The 9,890-nt window shown below is 49.6% G+C and overlaps 1 long non-coding RNA gene across 2 annotated transcripts; it reads right to left on the bottom strand.

Annotated features, from left to right (window-relative positions):
- Window positions 1–303: 303 nt before the first annotated feature.
- Window positions 304–7,972, bottom strand: LOC130130859 (uncharacterized). Of its 2 annotated transcripts, XR_008812191.1 has the most exons (3): window positions 7,836–7,972; window positions 1,639–2,688; window positions 304–1,183 (listed from the first exon to the last, which is right to left on the bottom strand). It is a non-coding gene; the product is annotated as an uncharacterized LOC130130859 (long non-coding RNA). The 2 variants fall into 2 exon arrangements; XR_008812190.1 differs by having other exon boundaries at window positions 304–2,688.
- Window positions 7,973–9,890: the final 1,918 nt, after the last annotated feature.

Genomic DNA, 9,890 nt, shown 5'->3' with positions numbered 1-9,890 from the left:
GGGAGAACATGCAAACCCCACACAGGGGACGACCCCCAAGGTTGGACTACTCCGGGGCTTGAACCCTGGACCTTCTTGCTGTGAGGTGACCGCACTAATCACTGCGCCACCGTGTCCACTCCAGTGACTCTTATTACATCAGAAAACATCTGACACTTCTAACAGAAGTGACAAACCCACGTCTGTGGTTCCACTTCTCAACACCTAGCTAGCATTAGCTGATCACACCTAGCTAGCATTAGCTGATCACACCTTGTCAATAACTTGGTAAAGATGAGTGGAACATCTGAGAACACAAAGGAACAAGTTCAAAGCCTCGTTTATATTAAAATTCGTCATGTAAAGATGTCTCAAATTGGACAAATTTAGAAAAGCAATTAGCAAACATTTTGGACAAGATCTAAAAACAAAAGCATCTGTAATCTAACATTTTATTTGTAATCACACCAATCCGTCCTAAAATGCCCTGAAGCACCCGGATGGATGGAAAATGCTGATTTCCACCGGAAGTCTTGACTGTAGCAGATGTGGAGCGTCCACAGCCGAGACATGTTGAAGATTCCTCTCCCGGTAATCCACTTTCTTCTGTTCTGCAAACGAAATTTCAAACCTGTTTTCTAATTTCTAACCTATGAAGGACTAATACAACCCGTAGATTAAGACAAACCATCTGTTGAACCTGCCGATTCCCATCATGCACTGCGAGCCATACCATGTGGGTTTCTACAGGGACTCACCAGGAAACTAGGGAATGGTCTTTATTGTTTTCTAGTTTTTATTCTTCAGTTTGTCACTGTGGTGAAGAAAACGTGCCCGACAGATGATCCGGATGTTCATCTACGGGAATAATGAAGACGCCATAATTTAAGTAAAGAGCGTCCTCTGGAGGAATAAAGTTGTAATAACTAGCCGGTCATTAGTCTTTCTGTCATGGTGTCTCCAACGTCTTACAGGACTGGTTGTAGTTTAATGAAAAACAGTCTCTTTGCTGAGGAGATCAACACTCATCTGCCAGCACAGGAACAACTCCCACCGGCCTCCATTTCTTTTATTTCTCTTTCACTTGTCGGCTGGTTTAAGGTCACTGGGGGTTGGTTGTTGGTTTCAGACCGGTCGCTGTGTGAAGTCTCTCGGGGAGCGATTCAGAGAACAGCCCTATCCTGCAGGACAATACCAAAGATGCCTGAAGAGAAAGAGAGAGAAAAAGAAAGCTAGAAATAGAGGGAGAGAGACATAAATGCATTGCTCCTGCTGTTCTACTTCTATTGAAACTCAATCAAGGCTAGCTGTCCTCTTTCTCTCTGACACACAAATGCTGTGAACAGCTGCACATCTTCCGAATCAGGAACCCTTTATTTGTCGTTTCATTTCATACACTTGCGCACATGAAATGAAACGAAACACCATTTCCCACAGCAGTGCAACACAAACACAAAAACACATCCAAAAACTACAAGAGCTACAAGAACACACATATCCAAACTAACACATACTATATCTAAACAAAAAACAAAAAAATCACTGTCCAGGAGAACGAACGCCAGCCAGGATGACTGTCGGAACTGCTGGTCTGCATGGGCTAGCCGTTAGCTTAGCCTGCCCCGCTTCCGCGCCCTGTCAGGCCGCCCTCGGTGTTACCTCTTCAGGCACAGCTCCGGTCAGGGCCGTGGTCCTTAGGCCCACAGGACGAAGCAGACCAAGCTCTCCCAGACAGACACCTTCAACACACCTCCCTGCACTCCACACGATGACACTAAAAACACAGTCAAGGCCAGGCGAGGCCGCCGCCAGACCGCCCTCGGTGTTATCAGAACTGCCGGTCTGCATGGGCTAGCAGTTAGCTTAGCCTGCCCCGCTTCCGCGCCCTGTCGGACCGCCCTCGGTGTTACCTCTTCAGGCACAGCTCCGGTCAGGGCCGTGGTCCTTAGGCCCACAGGACGAAGCAGACCAAGCTCCCCCAGCCGATCCAGCTCCAGCTCTCCCAGCATCAAACGAAGACAAACTTAGATGCAGACGTGGACAAAGACGCTGCAAGGACGGTACTGGGTGAGGCCGCCGCAACCGTGAACCATCATGGAGGTTAAGATTAATCATTGGTATTCTACTGTCGTATTACTGTCGAGTGAATCTGAGAACCAACAGATAAACTCCCAGAAACAAGACGCCATCTCATTCCCCTTTCACACCAAAGCTGCGACTTGGGGAAAATCCACGTTTTACATTGTTGTGAATGTTGTCACCACAACACGGGTCGACACCGGTAGCCAAGCTGGCTAATGCTGGCGCGCATGCGCTATAGGCGCTGGGGGGGGGGGTCCCAGGCGCTGGGCGAGTGACTCCAGTAACCCGAAACCCCGACTGCCTGTAGTGACTCCTACAAACTTGAGTCAGTCAAAAGAGTCGAATGTCCCATCGCTAGTGTGCATCGTCCGCCATATTGAATGCCCAACATGAAATAAAATGTTGTCGGAAGACTTTTAATGGAGTCCAGATGGGGCCGCCCTATTTAAAAGTCCCGCGTGTAGAAGTAAAGTCGTTGAGCCGTCAATAACACAGTGAGTGCACTGGTGGGCTGAACTGTCAATCATCCAGCGAGGGGCGGGTCTCCTGCTCCAGGAGCCGCTGAGCTGCTATCCTGCTGCTGTAGATCACGTAGGACCAAGACAGGATAACTATAGCCAACAGGATCTAAGAGACAGACAGACAGACAGAGAGACAGAGAGAGAGAGAGAGACAGACGAGACAGAGAGAGAGAGAGAGAGACAGAGAGAGAGACAGACAGACAGGCAGACAGACAGACAGAGAGAGAGAGAGAGAGAGTTACGGGTCTCAGTTCACATAAACGTCACTTGCGTGGGGACTCCCTTGTACCATGTGATTAGGATAAGAGCTCAGGTTGGGTGTGGCTAAACATCACCCGGGTGAAGTGGCTGTGTACAGACAGGCGGTCCCGTCCGTTACTCATCGTTTGTGTACTCTACTTAAACAAACTGCCCTGAACAGTTTGTTAAAAAGGCTTTTTGCAAAATTATTTTGTTGCTTATTTTTACGGAAGTAACATCTGGAGACATCTGGAGGGAGCTCGGAGTAGAGCCGCTGCTCCTTCGCCTCGAAAGGAGCCAGTTGAGGTGGTTCGGGCATCTGATCAGGATGCCTCCTGGGCGCCTTGCTTTGCAAGTTTTCCAGGCACGTCCAACGAGGAGGAGACCCCGGGGTAGACCCAGAACTCGCTGGAGGGACTACATCTCCAATCTGGCCTGGGAAGGCCTTGGGATTCCCCAGGAGGAGCTGGAGCGCGTTGCTGGGGAGAGAGACGTCTGGAGTGCCCTACTTAGTAGCTTGCTGCCACCGCGACCCCACCCCGGAGAAGCGGCTGATGGTGAGATGAGATGAGATGAGATGAATATTCGCTCAGCATGTAATGTTTTTTTTCTAAACAGTCTAAAGACATGTAGGTCAGGTGAATCGGCCGTACTAAATTGTTCCTATAGGTGTGAATGTGTGTGTGTGTGTGTGTGTGGGGGGGGGGGCCTTTGATGGCCTGGCAGCCTGTCCAGGGTGTCTCCCTGCCTGCTGCCCAATGAATGCTGGGATAGGCTCCATCGTCCCCACGACCCTGACAGCAGGATAAGCGGTTTGGATGATGGATGGATGGATGGATGGATGGATGGATGGATGTGAATTGGAAACGGGAACAATTAAAATCTGCTTTGTGGTCCAAATTAGGCCCATGTGATTATAGCAGTAGCTCTCAAACAGGTCCTCATCTGTGCAGCTGGTTTTCTGTTCTATCGGCTGGTTCATCATATTCACCTGTTGTTCAGCTGTAACAGCTGATTGGCTGAATAACTGGACCAACAGGTGAATGTAATGAACCAGCTGGCAACAGAAAACCAGCCGCACGACTGAGGACCTGATTGAAAACCACTGGTCTATAAAAAGGGTCATTGAAAAGTCTGGTAAAGACAGCGATTAGCATGTGCAGTATTTCCAGAACGGTCCCGTTTGCTGGATGCTGAGTTTAGTGTGAGTTCGGTTCTCGCTGAGATTCGGTTCATTCAAACTGGATTCGTTCACTTTGTTCATCACTGGTGTCAACGCGGCGCACGTGCGACCGACGTTCGAGTATCTGCAACTGGTTTTCCCCCAGTTTGGCCCCGGAGCCCCAGTTTGAATACCAGCTACAGATGTTAAGTCAAGTCAAACTGTATTATAGCCGAATATCACAAAGTAAGGGCTGCACATATAATGAAACAACGGCCTACGACTACTACTGCCACACTAAGCTAAAATTCATTCATTCATTCATTCATTCATTCATTCATTCATTCATTCATTCATCATCAGCCGCTTCTCCGGGGTCGGGTCGTGGTGGCAGCAAGCTAAGTAGGGCACTCCAGACGTCCCTCTCCCCAGCAACGCCCTCCAGCTCCTCCTGGAGGATCCCAAGGCGTTCCCAGGACAGACTGGACATGTAGTCCCTCTAGCGAGTTCTGGGTCTACCCCGGGGTCTCCTCCCAGTTGGCCGTGCCAGGTAAACCTCCAAAGGAAGGTGCCCAGGAGGCATCCTGATCAGATGCCCGAACCACCTCAACTGGCTCCTTTCGATGCGAAGGAGCAGCGGCTTTACTCCGAGCTCCCTCCAGGTGTCCGAGCTCCTCACCCTATCTCTAAGGCTGAGCCCAGACACCCTACGGAGGAAACTCATTCCAGCCGCTTGTATCCACGATCTCACCCTTTCATCACCACCCAAAGCTCATGACCATAGGTGAGGGCTGGAACCAAGACTGACTGGTAAATTGAGAGCTTTGCCTTCCGGCTCAGCTCCCTCTTCACCACAACGGTCCGGCACAACGTCCGCATTACTGCTGATGCTGCACCAATCCGCCTGTCAATCTCCCGCTCCATCACTCGTGAACAAGACCCTGAGATACTTGAACTCCTTTACTTGAGGCAACAACTCATCCCCTGTATATAGTAAAATATATAAAAATGTATAAAAGTGAGAAAGTACATATAAAACATGAACACAATACAATACAAAAATGCCAAAAAAATACAAAAACGTGTAGCATACAGTATATACGTATATGTGTGTAACCATGTGCACATAAAATGGAATATAAGCTGGATAACAGTAGTCAGGTAAGAAGGTCACAGTAAGAAGGTCCTGGGTTCGAGCCCCGGGGTAGTCCAACCTTGGGGGTTGTCCCGGGTCGTCCTCTGTGTGGAGTTTGCATGTTCTCCCCGTGTCTGCGTGGGTTTCCTCCGGGGGCTCCGGTTTCCTCCCACAGTCCAAAGACATGTAGGTCAGGTGACTCGGCCATACTAAGTTGTCCCTAGGTATGAATGTGTGTGTGTATGCATGTCGGCCCTGTGTGATAGTCTGGCGGCCTGTCCAGGGTGTCGCCCCGCCTGCCACCCAGTGACTGCTGGGATAGGCTCCAGCATCCCCGCGACCCTGAGAGCAGGATAAGCGGTTCGGAAAATGGATGGAACAGTAGTCAGGGACGACCAGCAGGGCAATTGAAGGCTGACGCAAACAGACGTATTTGGACTGACCGGCCGCTAGAACGTGTGTAGGAGAAGAGGGCTGGGTAGCAGAGAGCCTGCCACCTGCTGGTGGTTATGTGTGGTAGCAGAGAGCCTGCCACCTGCTGGTGGTTATGTGTGGTAGCAGAGAGCCTGCCACCTGCTGGTGGTTATGTGTGGTAGCAGAGAGCCTGCCACCTGCTGGTGGTTATGTGTGGTAGCAGAGCCTGCCACCTGCTGGTGGTTATGTGTGGTAGCAGAGAGCCTGCCACCTGCTGGTGGTTATGTGTGGTAGCAGAGAGCCTGCTACCTGCTGGTGGTTATGTGTGGTAGCAGAGCCTGCCACCTGCTGGTGGTTATGTGTGGTAGCAGAGAGCCTGCCACCTGCTGGTGGTTATGTGTGGTAGCAGAGAGCCTGCCACCTGCTGGTGGTTATGTGTGGTAGCAGAGAGCCTGCTACCTGCTGGTGGTTATGTGTTGTAGCAGAGAGCCTGCTTACTGGGCGTAAGTAGGCGGCAGTTGTGGTCGTAGAGCCCCGGCAGCAAAATGAGGAGAGACTAGACGTGATGAGGAGGACGGTGCAAGTCCGTGTCACATTTTATAAGTTAAAAGTAGAATGCTGAAGTCAGATGTGGCACGTAGTATTATTTTAATTACAGAGCAGAGGTCATATGATCAGATTCTCTAGTCTTGGTTAATATCCTAGGAGCAGTATTGTGTACAAGTTGTAATTTGCTAATAGTTGATTTAGGTAAGCCAGAGTTGGCTCCAATGTTCAGGCCTGTATGAGAGAACTGCATTAACACACGAGTGGTGTGTTGTGTCCCCACTGTGATTACTGCCACGGTGCCGATATGCGGGTAAAGGACAAGCTTGACATCAACAAAGACAAGCTGAGCTTTTATTCAACATACGTATAGCAGAGTTAATGCAATAACTAGGTGGCTTTGAAATTCAGTAATGTTCTCTTTGCTACGAAGTCCTGCCTGCTCACTTTCCTCCTGATCTCCTCACTCTCCTCCGGATCGCCTCCTGATCTCCTTTTAAAAGCCACTTTATTTTGTTATTGTACAGGTTAGTATGAATGTGTTCTCTGCATGTAACCATCCTAATGTATAGGAGCAGTGGGCAGCTGCAGCACCCGGGGACCAACTCCAGTTCTTCTTTCCATTGCCTTGCTCAGGGGCACAGGCAGGAGTATTAATCCTAACATGCATGTCCTTTTGATGGCGGGAGGAAACCGGAGCACCCGGAGGAAACCCACACAGACACTGAGAGAACATACAAACTCCACACAGAAAGGACCTGGGACATCTCCTCCTGCCCCCTGACTGTCATTCTGACCTCCATCTGCTTGTCTTTTTTCAGCACAAAAAAAGTGCTGGATGTCTCCTCTCCTCTTGCTCATGTTGACCTTTAACCTGCAGCATCTCCGCTGGCTTGTGCGGTGTACGCGGGCATAGACGTTAATGAGGACGCGAGCCACTGCGAAGATGAATGACATGACGTCAGACAGACAGCCGGGCTGAAACAGCTGCAGCTCAGTAAAGTCTGCAGCCTCAGTCAGTAAAGTCTGCAGCTCAGTAAAGTCTGCAGCCTCAGTCAGTAAAGTCTGCAGCTCAATAAAGTCTGCAGCTCAGTAAAGTCTGCAGCTCAATAAAGTCTGCAGCCTCAGTGAGTAAAGTCTGCAGCTCAATAAAAGTCTGCAGCTCAGTAAAGTCTGCAGCTCAGTAAAGTCTGCAGCTCAATAAAAGTCTGCAGCCTCAGTCAGTAAAGTCTGCAGCTCAGTAAAGTCTGCAGCTCAATAAAAGTCTGCAGCTCAGTAAAGTCTGCAGCTCAATAAAAGTCTGCAGCCTCAGTCAGTAAAGTCTGCAGCCTCCGTCAGTAAAGTCTGCAGCTCAGTAAAGTCTGCAGCCTCAGTCAGTAAAGTCTGCAGCCTCAGTCAGTAAAGTCTGCAGCCTCAGTAAAGTCTGCAGCTCAGTAAAGTCTGCAGCCTCAGTCAGTAAAGTCTGCAGCCTCAGTAAAGTCTGCAGCCTCAGTCAGTAAAGTCTGCAGCCTCAGTAAAGTCTGCAGTCAGTAAAGTCTGCAGCTCAGTAAAGTCTGCAGCCTCAGTCAGTAAAGTCTGCAGCCTCAGTAAAAATCTGCAGATTAGAGATTAACGGAGAGTTGTGTCGGAAAATAACAGATTTAATAAATGCACCGTGTCCTGAATCAGCCTGGCAGGTGAGCTACACCGTCAGTTTAACTGTCAACAGACGAAACGGAAACAGAAACGGAATCTAAAGAAACCAACCGCGACTCACCAGAGAGTAAATCCTGTCTAGAGCTGTGTGGCTGAACGTCCTCATCTTGACATTTGGCACAGTTTTAACTCCAGAATAATAACACGAGAATCAGTCTGGCTGATGAGGTTTTGTTGAAATGGCTGTCATGGCGTCCGTACGTGACTCTGCTGAGGTTGCAGCGCCTCTTAGTGGTCAGTTGTGGGAAATGCAACCCATGTATACTTGACGCTACAAACGTTTTTTTCCGATCTTTATTAACAAATTCAACTATTAACATGAATACAGTCATTAATACACAGAAATAACACAAGAGCCATGGGGGATTTACCTGAAACATTAAATAAAGAACACAAATAAAGAGTTTTTGCAGCTTTCTTGTGTTTTGAGTAATTTTTTGAAAAATGAATCAAACGGTAAAGGAATGACCAAGGGAGGAAAAAGATCTACCATTACTCTACTTTCCCAAATGTCAATAACACAGTATCTATATCGCCAATAGCACATAACGCCGCCTTGAACATGTTTTTCCTTCACAGGAGCCACATTTGCAGTCCTGAGAGGATTCACGTCCGCATTTCGTCGTTTGTTGTCGATTTTCTTTTTACACATACTTGAACAATGACAAACAGTTTAATAGAACCGATTTGAACTGAGTTGAAATGATGTGAAACACAATCATAATGTAGAGCTAGTTCACGTTTCGGCCACTAGGGGCAACAGGAGGCGCCGGCCTCCATTGTACTCTAATCAGAGCGGCAAAAGAGGAAGAACGTGTTCCCGGCATTCACCTCGGCACCTCCACCTTCCGGTTTCTGGTTGTGTGCCGAAGCGACGACGACACCCTCCACAAAATATTTGGGTTCTCACCTCCGCTGCGGACGGGGCGCGTGTGCGTGTCGGTGCCGGTGCCGGTCTGTCGGAACTCCGAGTGAGCAACAGACGCCGCCTGGAGAAACCGGCGGAATCCGGCGGGGGAAAAACCCACGGATGAGGAGCTGAGAGTCACCCGGGACTCTTCTCTGCAGGTGGGGTAAGCACAACTAAGCGGAGCCCGATTCTTTGTATTTGACGTCTTTATGTATTGCATTGCCTGTATGGCTCGGCCAGGCGGCCGTGTACCGTGAGCAGCAGAGTAAAAGCGGGAGGAGTAAGAGATGGGAGCGCAACAAACGAAGCGAGCGGCTCCTTTAAATGACCTCCTTGTGTAAAGAGGATGTCCAGCCTCCATCATGTCAGACCCTCGTCCCTGGCCCACTGTGTAGAACACCACTACTGGCCCACTGTGTAGAACACTGGCCCACTGTGTAGAACACCACTACTGGCCCACTGTGTAGAACACTACTACTGGCCCACTGTGTAGAACACTGGCCCACTGTGTAGAACACTACTACTGGCCCACTGTGTAGAACACTACTACTGGCCCACTGTGTAGAACACTGCTACTGGCCCACTGTGTAGAACACTGGCCCACTGTGTAGAACACTACTACTGGCCCACTGTGTAGAACACTACTACTGGCCCACTGTGTAGAACACTGGCCCACTGTGTAGAACACTACTACTGGCCCACTGTGTAGAACACCACTACTGGCCCACTGTGTAGAACACTGGCCCACTGTGTAGAACACTACTACTGGCCCACTGTGTAGAACACCACTACTGGCCCACTGTGTAGAACACTGGCCCACTGTGTAGAACACTACTACTGGCCCACTGTGTAGAACACCACTACTGGCCCACTGTGTAGAACACTGGCCCACTGTGTAGAACACTACTACTGGCCCACTGTGTAGAACACCACTACTGGCCCACTGTGTAGAACACTGGCCCACTGTGTAGAACACTGCTACTGGCCCACTGTGTAGAACACCACTACTGGCCCACTGTGTAGAACACTGGCCCACTGTGTAGAACACTGCTACTGGCCCACTGTGTAGAACACTGGCCCACTGTGTAGAACACTACTACTGGCCCACTGTGTAGAACACTACTACTGGCCCACTGTGTAGAACACCACTACTGGCCCACTGTGTAGAACACTGGCCCACTGTGTAGAACACCACTACTGGCCCAC

The sequence above is a fragment of the Lampris incognitus genome, chromosome 20 (genome assembly GCF_029633865.1).
Source record: "Lampris incognitus isolate fLamInc1 chromosome 20, fLamInc1.hap2, whole genome shotgun sequence".
In the NCBI taxonomy this organism is placed as follows: domain Eukaryota; kingdom Metazoa; phylum Chordata; class Actinopteri; order Lampriformes; family Lampridae; genus Lampris; species Lampris incognitus.
Note: the sequence above shows the minus strand (reverse complement) of the source record. Positions and strands in the feature narration are given on the sequence as shown.